The 10,762-nt window shown below is 36.3% G+C and overlaps 1 long non-coding RNA gene across 1 annotated transcript; it reads left to right on the top strand.

Moving 5' to 3' along the window:
• The first annotated feature begins 1,343 nt into the window (after positions 1–1,343).
• Positions 1,344–3,793, top strand: LOC141615284 (uncharacterized). Its single transcript, XR_012529777.1, has 3 exons — positions 1,344–1,626; positions 1,725–1,833; positions 3,657–3,793. It is a non-coding gene; the product is annotated as an uncharacterized LOC141615284 (long non-coding RNA).
• Positions 3,794–10,762: the final 6,969 nt, after the last annotated feature.

Genomic DNA, 10,762 nt, shown 5'->3' on the forward strand with positions numbered 1-10,762 from the left:
AAAAAGTTCGTGAATGGATGAAAAGAGTAAATTAAATTTGGTAGAGAAAAGTCATTCTTTATTTTATTCCATTTCTCTAACAAATTCAATTTACTCCATCCATACATGGATGTTTTGCTTGAGGAGAACACCGGGTAGATGGTGTGATGTGATAATGTTTGGATGAAAAGAGTAAATTAAATTTGGTAGAGAAAAGTCATTCTTTATTTTATTCCATTTCTCTAACAAATTCAATTTACTCCATCCATACATGGATCCGGGTAGATGGTGTGATGTGATAATGTTTGGATGAAAAGAGTAAATTAAATTTGGTAGAGAAAAGTCATTCTTTATTTTATTCCATTTCTCTAACAAATTCAATTTACTCCATCCATAAATGGATGAGAAACATGCTTGAGGAGAACACCGGGTAGATGGTGTGATGTGATAATGTTTGGTTGAGAACACCGGGTAGATGGTGTGATATGATAATGTTTGGTTGAGAACACCGGGTAGATGGTGTGATATGATAAAGTTTGGTTGAGAACACCGGGTAGATGGTGTGATATGATAATGTTTGGTTGAGAACACCTGGTAGATGGTGTGATATGATAAAGTTTGGTTAAGAACACCGGCATCTGAGAGAACACCGGGTAGATGGTGTGATGTGATAATGTTTGGTTGAGAACACCGGGTAGATTGTGTGATGTGATAATGTTTGGTTGAGAACGCCGACATCTGAGAACACCGGGTAGATGGTGTGTTGTGATAAAGTTTGGTTGAGAACACTGGCATCTGAGAACACCGGGTAGATGGTGTGATGTGATAATGTTTGGTTGAGATGGTGGGTGATATGATGATGTTTGGTTGAGATGTCTGAACACATCAAGAGAGAAGTTTGGGAAAAAATATTAATAGAGATAGAGAGGCGGATGGGTGGTGGTATGGAACACAAATTAGGTTTCCTGGTTAGGTTGTATATATATACTAGCTCAAACGAATACTCCGTATGATGCACGGGTCAAGGCCCATTTACAACCAAAATTGTAACGCCCCGTAATTTCGGACCGTTAATATATTTCGAAAATAATTTATTAATCAAATAAAAGTTGATATTTAAGTATTTAAAGTAAAAATAATTCAAAGAAATATAATTTTATTATATTTTGAAGAAAAGTATTTATTTTGATAGTTTCGAGATGTTTAAAAATAGTTTAAACCGTGTAAAACTTTTTATTTCGAAATAAGGGCGTATCGGGGGGAAAATGACAATTCTTTTGAACATTGGGTAAACGAATTTGGAAATGGGTCGTATGAAAATTCAATTTTCTTGTAATCTCGTGTTTAAGAACTTTGGTCTTGTCGGAATTTGCATTTGACCTACGGTTTTAATTATTATCGAAACGAGTCAAAACCGACTCGAAAAATCCCGACTCAAACCCGCTCTTTCCTTTCTTTCTCTCCTTTCCCGCGGACCACACCCCCTTCCCCTTCATTTTTTCTGATTTTTCTTTCCATCATCATCTCCATCGTCATTCTATCATAATCATCAACCAAAACACCATTTTCATCATAATTTCTTCGTTACTAGTCCGTTTTTCGCAAAATTTATATTTCCGGAATCCTCTCGTCGAGATCTATAACCTGGTATAATTTAATTTCAGTTTTCTTGAAGTTGTTTTAAGATGAATTTTCGGTAATTTCGGTTTTAAGTACTTATTATTGTGTTTTTATTGTTTATTTAGGTGAAGAATTGGAAGACGAGTTTGGGGACTCGTATATTGTCGAGGATAGCGGCTAGTTGTTGTTAGGGTTTGGGTTTTGAGGTGCTAATTGCTCATTTTCTAGCTTAAGGTAACATATTTCGAGTTACTCGACGAAAGATCGTCACATGCTTTGTTGTTTTTGTATGTTTGGTGATTTTTGTTTGAGTAGTAGTTTTCACATGTTAAAATTTGTTGCATGCATGCTTAATTTATGCCTTTTGTTAGTTTAAATTAACAAAGTTGAATTGGGAACGATTAATTAGTGTTCAGACGGTCTTTTATTAAACAAAAATGGAAAAATGGTGGTGTAGGGGTGACGGCCAGCAGCCGGCAGGCCCACGGCAGCCCACGGCCGGCCTTGGGGTTGGCCCGGGTTGGTCCGTGCTTGTTTCGCGGTTTTTCGTACAATATTGGTCATTTCGGGTTAATTAATGTTAGAGTTGTATAAGTCACATATGGGTACACTTTTAAATTGAACCATACTAGTAGTAGAAATTATTCTTATATTGGTAGTTAACATGTGTTAGTATAGGTTATAAAATGAAATGGTAATAAAATGGCTTAAAATGAATAATGTTAGTAGTATAGATAATGAGGTTGGTAAAATTTAGCTTATATTGATAGTTATCACATGTTAGGATAGTTTATAAGATGAAATTGTAATGATTAGGCTCAAGGTAAATTTTATAGCAATAATTGCCATGTTTTGATGATTGTGCCGAAAACTGAGCCTTAATCCCTTTGACTGATTCGATGTCGACAATTGAGTGATTGGTCACCGCAATTTAACCCGTGCACTGTCGCAGGGCTGGGGTTGCGGGTAAAATTTCGGTTGGATGAAATTTTGAATGAATTAGATAGTCGGCCTTTTTCTTGTTTTAGGCCATTCATTATATTTTTATCTCACATGTGTAATTAGTTGATTTAAGTAGCTTCTTATATTGTAGAAACGGCCCTAGATTCCCTGAAGCCTTTAATATGGTTAATATTGTTAGAATTGAAATTTGGTATTTAATAATTATTGAGGATACTGTTGGATTTGTATGCTGAATAGACATTTATATAGCCTTTCACATGATAGAATGTTAGAATTTATGTTGGTAAGTAGGACTCCTTGCCCTCTTATGGTTAAGTGGGTGTCTTACTTGACTTGTGTGATGTGGGCTAAAGTATTCAAGCTGGGACTACCTGGGACTAGGTCCTAGGTGAGTATTTCGGCCTTCATCATAGATAGGTCTTTATAGTCTTTGACGAGTATATGTTCACTGCTTGATAGCCTTTGTGTTCCTGACTAGTGGATTTATATCCAAGTTGGGGCATGACCTCAGTTACTTATTTTGATAGTAAGTGGTCAGCTTAAGTACTAGCCAACCCTTTGGTGGACTCCTTAGGGTACTCACTTTGTTTTAGAAAAATTGTGGGTCTTGGGTGCGGTGGTGTGTATCCGCATGTCTAGGTCTCAAGTGATTTTTAGGCTAGGGTTGTGTTGTCTCTTGGCCATGTTTTATTAATATTAACCGCTGAGCCAAGATACCGGTTCGATTACCTTCCCTACCTCGTGGTATAGACTCGAGTTACAAAGTGACTATTGACCGTACTAAGAACTTATGCCTGTCTTTGATATATTGCCCTTTCTTGTATGGTGATTTTATGAACTGTAATAGGTGAGATGTAAGCCGGTTCTGATTGATAAAGTTTGGATTACTATTTGAATTATATGATTCACATGATAGTTTAGTTTGGTCAGTTTAGGGGTCATAGGATAGATTACATGATAATTACATGGTTTATCATATTGTTTACATGTTACATTACATGTTACATTAATTTTGACGATTCGTGGCTGGGAGGACTCGAAGTTACTCCCCACTGAATTGTGGCTTTCGTGTTTGTATAAAATGCGATTGACAGGTCGTTGATGCTTTGTTGGGGTCACAGACGAGCTAGTGAGCAAGGAACCTTGGACCTAGTTTTGGCTATTCTATTAGTAAACCTTTTACCTTTTGGTTTTGTATATAATTTGAAGGGACATATGTCTCCCTTTTCTATTTTTGGTTTGTATCATTCTATTTTCTTATTTAGCTATGGCACGTAAAGTAGTTCATTAGCATTGCAAGTTTTGGCACCCGCTTCTGGGAATGTTGGAAATGTTGTGATTGGTTTAGAAATTTTTTTGAAATTAATGGTTTTTGGCTAGTTGAACCAATTACAAACATATCCTACCAGTTTTTCTGTAGAATTTACGTAATTAATTAAGGCTAGATTTAAGGGTGTCACAGTTGGTATCAGAGCTTATTTGCTCCCGACGCACGTCTGTGCACCCCACTTAAAATCACTTGACCTTTAAATAATAAACTTGAGAGATGGGTAGGATGGGTAGATTTAGGATTTTATGTGGTAGTCTGTTTGTGATTGCTAATTGTTAGGTACTAATTGATTTTCTCTTTTGTAAGATGGCTCTCCAATAGATGTAGATAATGCAATCTTACCTTAGTCTTCCAATCTCGTTGTTTATTCGTCTTTCAAATTTCTCTTCTCTTGCCTTGGTAACTACCTTTCAATTCCTTCTCCCGATTCATCTTAGGTTCGTTTTCTTCTTATAATAAAGCCCATGTGGACATCTTCCTTTTATTCCGTAGGATAGTTCCCTTGTTCAAGAGAACCCGGTTTTGAGAGAATGTATCATTGGAGGGCGTGAACGAGTTGAGAAATTGATTGGTTAAGGTTTGAGTGGTATAGGAGAATATAACTTGGGATCCTTTGGTTAGACTTGTTAGTTGTGCATGATATGAGAGCCTAGTGAGTTGAGGAATACCTTTGGATTTATGTCTATTGCGAGCTTATTTGTTATAGATGATTGAGCATGGGTACTACCTTAGCACATAAGATGGAATGAACCTGAGCTACTTCATTTGAGAGTCTCGATGTTTCTTATGGAGAATTAAAGGAATGATAGTTAGCCCTAATCCTTGTAGGCCTTGAAAGGAATACAATAGGACATTGACGTTGTTTAATGGTTTGGTATCGTACTTTGGAATTAGTTAGTTTGTTAAACCTTTTGAGTTGACCAAATTTAGTATAGAGTAGCCCTTGTTGACTTTATTAATCATATCTGAATTTGGGAATTTTGGTGGAAAGTTGTTCGATGTAGTTCGTGAGTTCAAAGATGCGATTCTAATTCATGGTATCGGAGACTAGAAGTATTAAGTGGTGAGATGAGGGAGTAAACAAGCTGTGACACCCTTAAATCTAGCCTTAATTAAATACGTAAATTCTACAGAAAAACTGGTAGGATATGTTTGTAAATGGTTCAACTAGTCCAAAAACCTGCAATTTCAAAAATCTAATTTACTTAACACCGCTAAAGGTAAGAAAATACATAATGATACAACCCAAAATGGAAAAGGGAGACATATGTCCCTTCAAATTATATACAAAACCAAAAGTTAAAAGGTTATATACATAACCAAAAGATAAAAGGTTTCTACAAAAGAAAGCCAAAACTAGGTCCAAGGTTCCTTGCTCACTAGCCCGTCTGTGACCCTAACTAAGCATCAACAACCTGTCAATCGCATTTTATACAAACACGAAAGCCACAATTCAGTGGGGAGTAACTTCGAGTCCTCCCAGCCACGAATCGTCATAATTAATGTAACATGTAGTAAAACATGTAAACTAGATGATAAAGAATTCAATTATCAATCATTCTAACATATGAGCCCTAAACTGACCAAACTAAACTAACATGTGAAACATTTAACAAATTGTAATCCAAACTCTATCAACCATAGCCGGCTTGCATCTCACCTTCTATGATTCATAGAATCATCAAACAAGAAAGGGCAATATATCAAAGACAGGCATAAGTTCTTAGCACCGTCAATAGTCACTTTGTAACTCGAGTCTATACCACGAGGTAGGGAAGGTAATCGAACCGGTATCTTGGCTCAGCGGTTAATATTAATAAAACATGGCCAAGAGACAACACAACCCTAGCCTAAAATCTGCGCAGACCTAGACATGCGGATACACACCACCGCACCCAAGACCCACAACTTTTTTTTAAAACAAAGTGAAGTGAGTACCCTAAGGACAGCACCGAAGGTTTGGCTAGTACTTAAGCTGACCACTTACTATCAAAATAAGTAACTGAGGTCATGCCCCAACTTGGATAAACATCCACTAGTCAGGAACACAAAGGCTATCAAGCAGTGAACATATACTCGTCAAAGACTATAAAGACCTATCTATGATGAAGGCCGAAATACTCACCTAGGACCTAGTCCCAGCTTGAATACTTTAGCCCACACCACACAAGACTCACCACACAAGTCAAGTAAGACACCCACTTAACCATAAGAGGACAAAAGTCCAACTTACCAACCTAAATGCTAACATTCTATCATGTGAAAGGCTATATAAATGTCTATTCAGCATACAAATCCAACAGTGTCCTCAATAAGAATTCAATACTAACTTCCAATTCTAGCAATTTTAACAATATTAAAGGCTTTAGTGGAATCTAGGGTCATTACTACAAAATAAGAAGCTATTTAAATTCAACTAACTAAATAAGAAGCTATTTAAATTCAACTAACTACACATGTGAAATAGAGATATAATAAATGGCCTAAAACAAGAAAAAGGCCGATTATCTAATTCATTCAACCGAATTTTTACCCGCAACCCCAGCCCTGCGACAGTGCACGGTTAAATTGCGGTGACCAATCACTCAATTAACTGACATCGCATCAGTCAAAGGGACTAAGGCTCAGTTTTCGGCACAATCAACAAAACATTACAATTATCCCTATACAATTCATTTTGAGCCTATTATTTACAAATTCATTTTGTAAACTATCCTATCATGTGATAACTATTAACATAAGCATAGTTTTACCATTAACATAATTTTTATTACTTATATGATTCAATTCCTAAAGTGTACTCATACTAACTATGTCATTAATAAACCTTAAATGACAAATTTTGCATGGAAAACCGCTAAACAAGCAACGGACCGACCGGGCCAGCCGTGGGCTCGCCACGGGCTCGCCGCCGCCTTTGCCCGTCCCCTACACCACCTTATTTTTCCATTTTTGTTTAGTAAAAGACCGTCTGAACATTAATTAATCGTCCCCAATTCAACTTTGATAATTTAAACTAACAAAAGGCACAAATTAAACATGCATGCAACAAATTTTACATGTGAAAACTACTATTCAAACAAAAATCACCAAACATACAAAAATCAAAAACATGTGACGATCTTTCGTCGAGTAACTCGAAATATGTTACCTTAAGCTAGAAAAAGAGCAATTAGCACCTCAAACCCAAACCCTAACTAGCAACTATCCGCTATCCTCTACAATATACGAGTCCCCGAACTCGTCTTCCAAATCTTCACCTAATTAAACAATAAAAACACAATAATTAAGCATAAATACCGAATTTCCGAAAATTGGTCTTAAAACAACTTAATGAAAACTGAAATTAGAACATACTAAGTTGTAGATCTCGTGAGGGATTCCGGAAAGGTAAATTATGCGAGAATCCGAGTAGAAACGAAGAAATGGTGACGATTTTGGCTTGAAATTGAAGTAAAATGGTGTTTTAGTAAAAGGGAGAGTTGAGGAAGATGAAGGAAAGACAAAATCAGAAAAAAAAAGAAAAGGGGAAGGGGTTTGGTCCGCGGGAAAGGGAGGAAGGAAAGGAGGGAGTGCGGGATTTTTAGTCGGGATTTTTACGAGTCGGTTTTGACTCGTTTCAATAATAATTAAAACCGTAAGTCAAATGCAAATTCCGTCAAGACCAAAGTTCTTAAACACGAGATTACAATAAAATTGAGTATTCATACGACCCATTTCCAATTTCGTTTACCCAACGTTCAAAAGAATTGTTATTTTCCCCCCGATACGCCCTTATTTCGAAATAAAAAGTTTTACACGGTTTAAACTATTTTTAAACATCTCGAAACTATCCAAATAAATACTTTTCTTCAAAATATAATAAAATTATATTTCTTTGAATTATTTTTACTTTAAATACTTAAATATCAACTTTTATTTGATTAATAAATTGTTTTCGAAATATATTAACGGTCCGAAATTACGGGGCGTTACAATCACCCCTCCTTTTAAAAAGTTTCGTCCTCGAAACTCAGAAGGAGAAATGATAGTTATAAGAAAATATAGGTATCTTTTCAATGAAACGGTGATACTCTTGTTGATCAGACAAGAACATCCACATTCATATCAAGATATAAAAATATTTCTACACCAATAAATGAGAAAACCCATTATTGGGACGTCTCCAACAACGAGATTTAACACTCATTAATGTTAAAACCATTAAAAATCATAAAAGCATTTTCAAAATCTTAGTTTAAAGTTCTATAATAAGAATAATAATCAAAGGAGCTGTATGAATTTCATGAGGTAAGAATTGAAGTCGAACCTAAATGGGTGTCAAAGACGGAGTTTCATAGGTTACCAACATCAAACTTATGAGAGGAGTATGATGAAGTAAGGAAAAGAGGTATGAGCAGTAACGCTCATGATCAAGGAAGAAGGAAAATCAGACAACAAGGAAATGCCAAACACTTTTATCACAAACTACAACAACACCCAAAACGGTTCCAAATCCTCAAACATTCAGAAACAACTTCCACAAGCCTAAGGTCATAGCTTCCAACAAAGCTATATTCATATCCAACTAGTGTCAACTATGGTTTCCTCAAAAAGTAAACCTTCATTCAAGAATCCCAATACCAAGCTATAAACTCCAAGAGAAAGTTCCTCAAATATTCCACAAGATACTCATTTCAAAACAAGGTAGTAACATACCAACCCCAAACTCTGAAAAATCAATAGGATCTCAAGTTTTCTATCCTTTTGCTTACTAAGGATTGCCGAAAGCGGATCTACACTCAGCTACAACATCATCCCATCATCTCAAGTACTCAATGTGACCTCAAGGTCTATAAACCTATATGGTTAATAAATTTTTCTCAACACTAAGTCTCTCTCAACTCAAGAACTCTCTCAAGAGTCAACTAGAATGCCAAATCACATCACCAAACCATTATGGTCATCCACATCTCAAGGAATATTCTTTCAAATTTGACATCCTAAAACTTACTTACCATCAAATTCCCAAGGAACAAGGTCTTAATTGTAACAACACTTTATCTCCTCAAAGTTCCTAAAACCATAAGTGAAACTATGTTCTTTAACCCAACAATTGGTGTCCACCAAACCATTACCCTTTCTAGTTACCAAAACAAGTGCTAAGACTTCCCAACAATGTAGCTTACTCTCACTCTCATAACATATTTCAAGTAGTAATCAATATCACCCACTAAAACCAACAAATAATCCCACATTTAACATTTCCCACACGATAATATATACATTATCAAACCCTCATCTCCAAAGTGATTATGGAAGCCCAACCCAAACTCGGCTACTTAGTCAAACCTATATCCACAAATCACATCTCACAAACTCTGTAAATATGGTCAACAGGGTACCAACTATACTAAGGAGGTAAGGAGTGATAACGGAATAGAGAAACAGTAAAACATTTCTGAAGGGTGCATGCATCTGACAAGTTAGGAAACTAAGGAGTCAGACCGTAAAGATAACGGTTGACAAAAATAAGAGGTATTCGAGTTAAGAAGATATCTCGGGCAAGAAGAAGATACGTAAAATTTGGCATAAAGACAAGGTTCAACGATCGTTAAAGAGAAGGAAAGGAGAATAGAAGCGGCACGATGAAAGGGTTCCCGCTTACCGAACACTCATCAAAGCTTATGATCGATATGATAAGGTTACATCACTAAGGTGCTCAACAAAGCCCCAAAAGTCTACCAAATTATAAGACTAACAAGGATTCCACAATGGTAGGTATTCCTCAACTCAATTGGTTCTAAGAGCCAAAATCAATTCACCACACAAATTCATTTGTTACCACCCATGTCCCAAAGTATCTTCTTTACAATTCTCGTCCTTGAACTTCACTTACTATGTCATCCCCAAGTATATCATCTCACCACTTAATACTTCTAGTCTCCGATACCATAAATTGGAATCACATCCTTGAACTCACGAACTACATCGAACAACATTCCACCATAATTCCCAAATCCAGATATGATTACTAAGGTCAACCACGTGTTCTTAAATTTCGAAAGGTCACCAAGGGCTACTCTATACTAGATTTGGTCAACTTAAAAGGTTTAACAAACTAATTAATCCCAAAGTACAATACCAATCCATTAAGCAACATCAATGTTCTATTGTATTCCTTTCAAGGCCTACAAGGATTAGGGCTAACTATCATACCTTTAATTCTCCACAAGAAATATCGAGACTCTCAAATGAAGTAGCTTAGGTTCATTCCATCTTATGTGCTAAGGTAGTACCCATGCTCAATCATCTATAACAAACAAGCTCTCATTAGTCATAAATCCCAAAATGTTTCTCAACTCACTAGGCTCCCATATCAAACACAACTAACAAGACTAACCAAAGGATCCCAAGTTATATTCTCCTATACAACTCAAACCTTAAACAATCAATTTCTCAACTCGTCCACGCCCTCCAATGATACATTCACTCACCCCAACGTACGAGGCCCAGTTAAAAACATTCTCTCAAAACCGGGTTCTCTTGACCGAGGGCACTATCCAGCGGAATAAAAGGAAGGTGTCCTCAAGGACCCTCATTAAAAGAAGAAAACGAACCAAGGATGAATCGAGAGAAAGAATAGAAGAATAGTTACCTAGGCGAGCGATGAGGAATTAGAAAGACGAATAGGCAACGAGACTGAAATAAAGGATAAAGAGGCACCAAAAGAAAAACAAAAGAAGTTTTAGGGAGAAATGGGAAGGAGGAAGAGAAGGAGCTTGTTGATTCTGCTGATTTTGTTGGTTTCGGAGAATTTGAGTAAGAACTATTAAGATAGCATCATCAATTCTTCTTGGCGGAGCCATCTTACAAAAGAGAAAATTAATT

Source organism: Silene latifolia, chromosome 11 (genome assembly GCF_048544455.1).
Source record: "Silene latifolia isolate original U9 population chromosome 11, ASM4854445v1, whole genome shotgun sequence".
Taxonomy (NCBI): Eukaryota; Viridiplantae; Streptophyta; class Magnoliopsida; order Caryophyllales; family Caryophyllaceae; genus Silene; species Silene latifolia.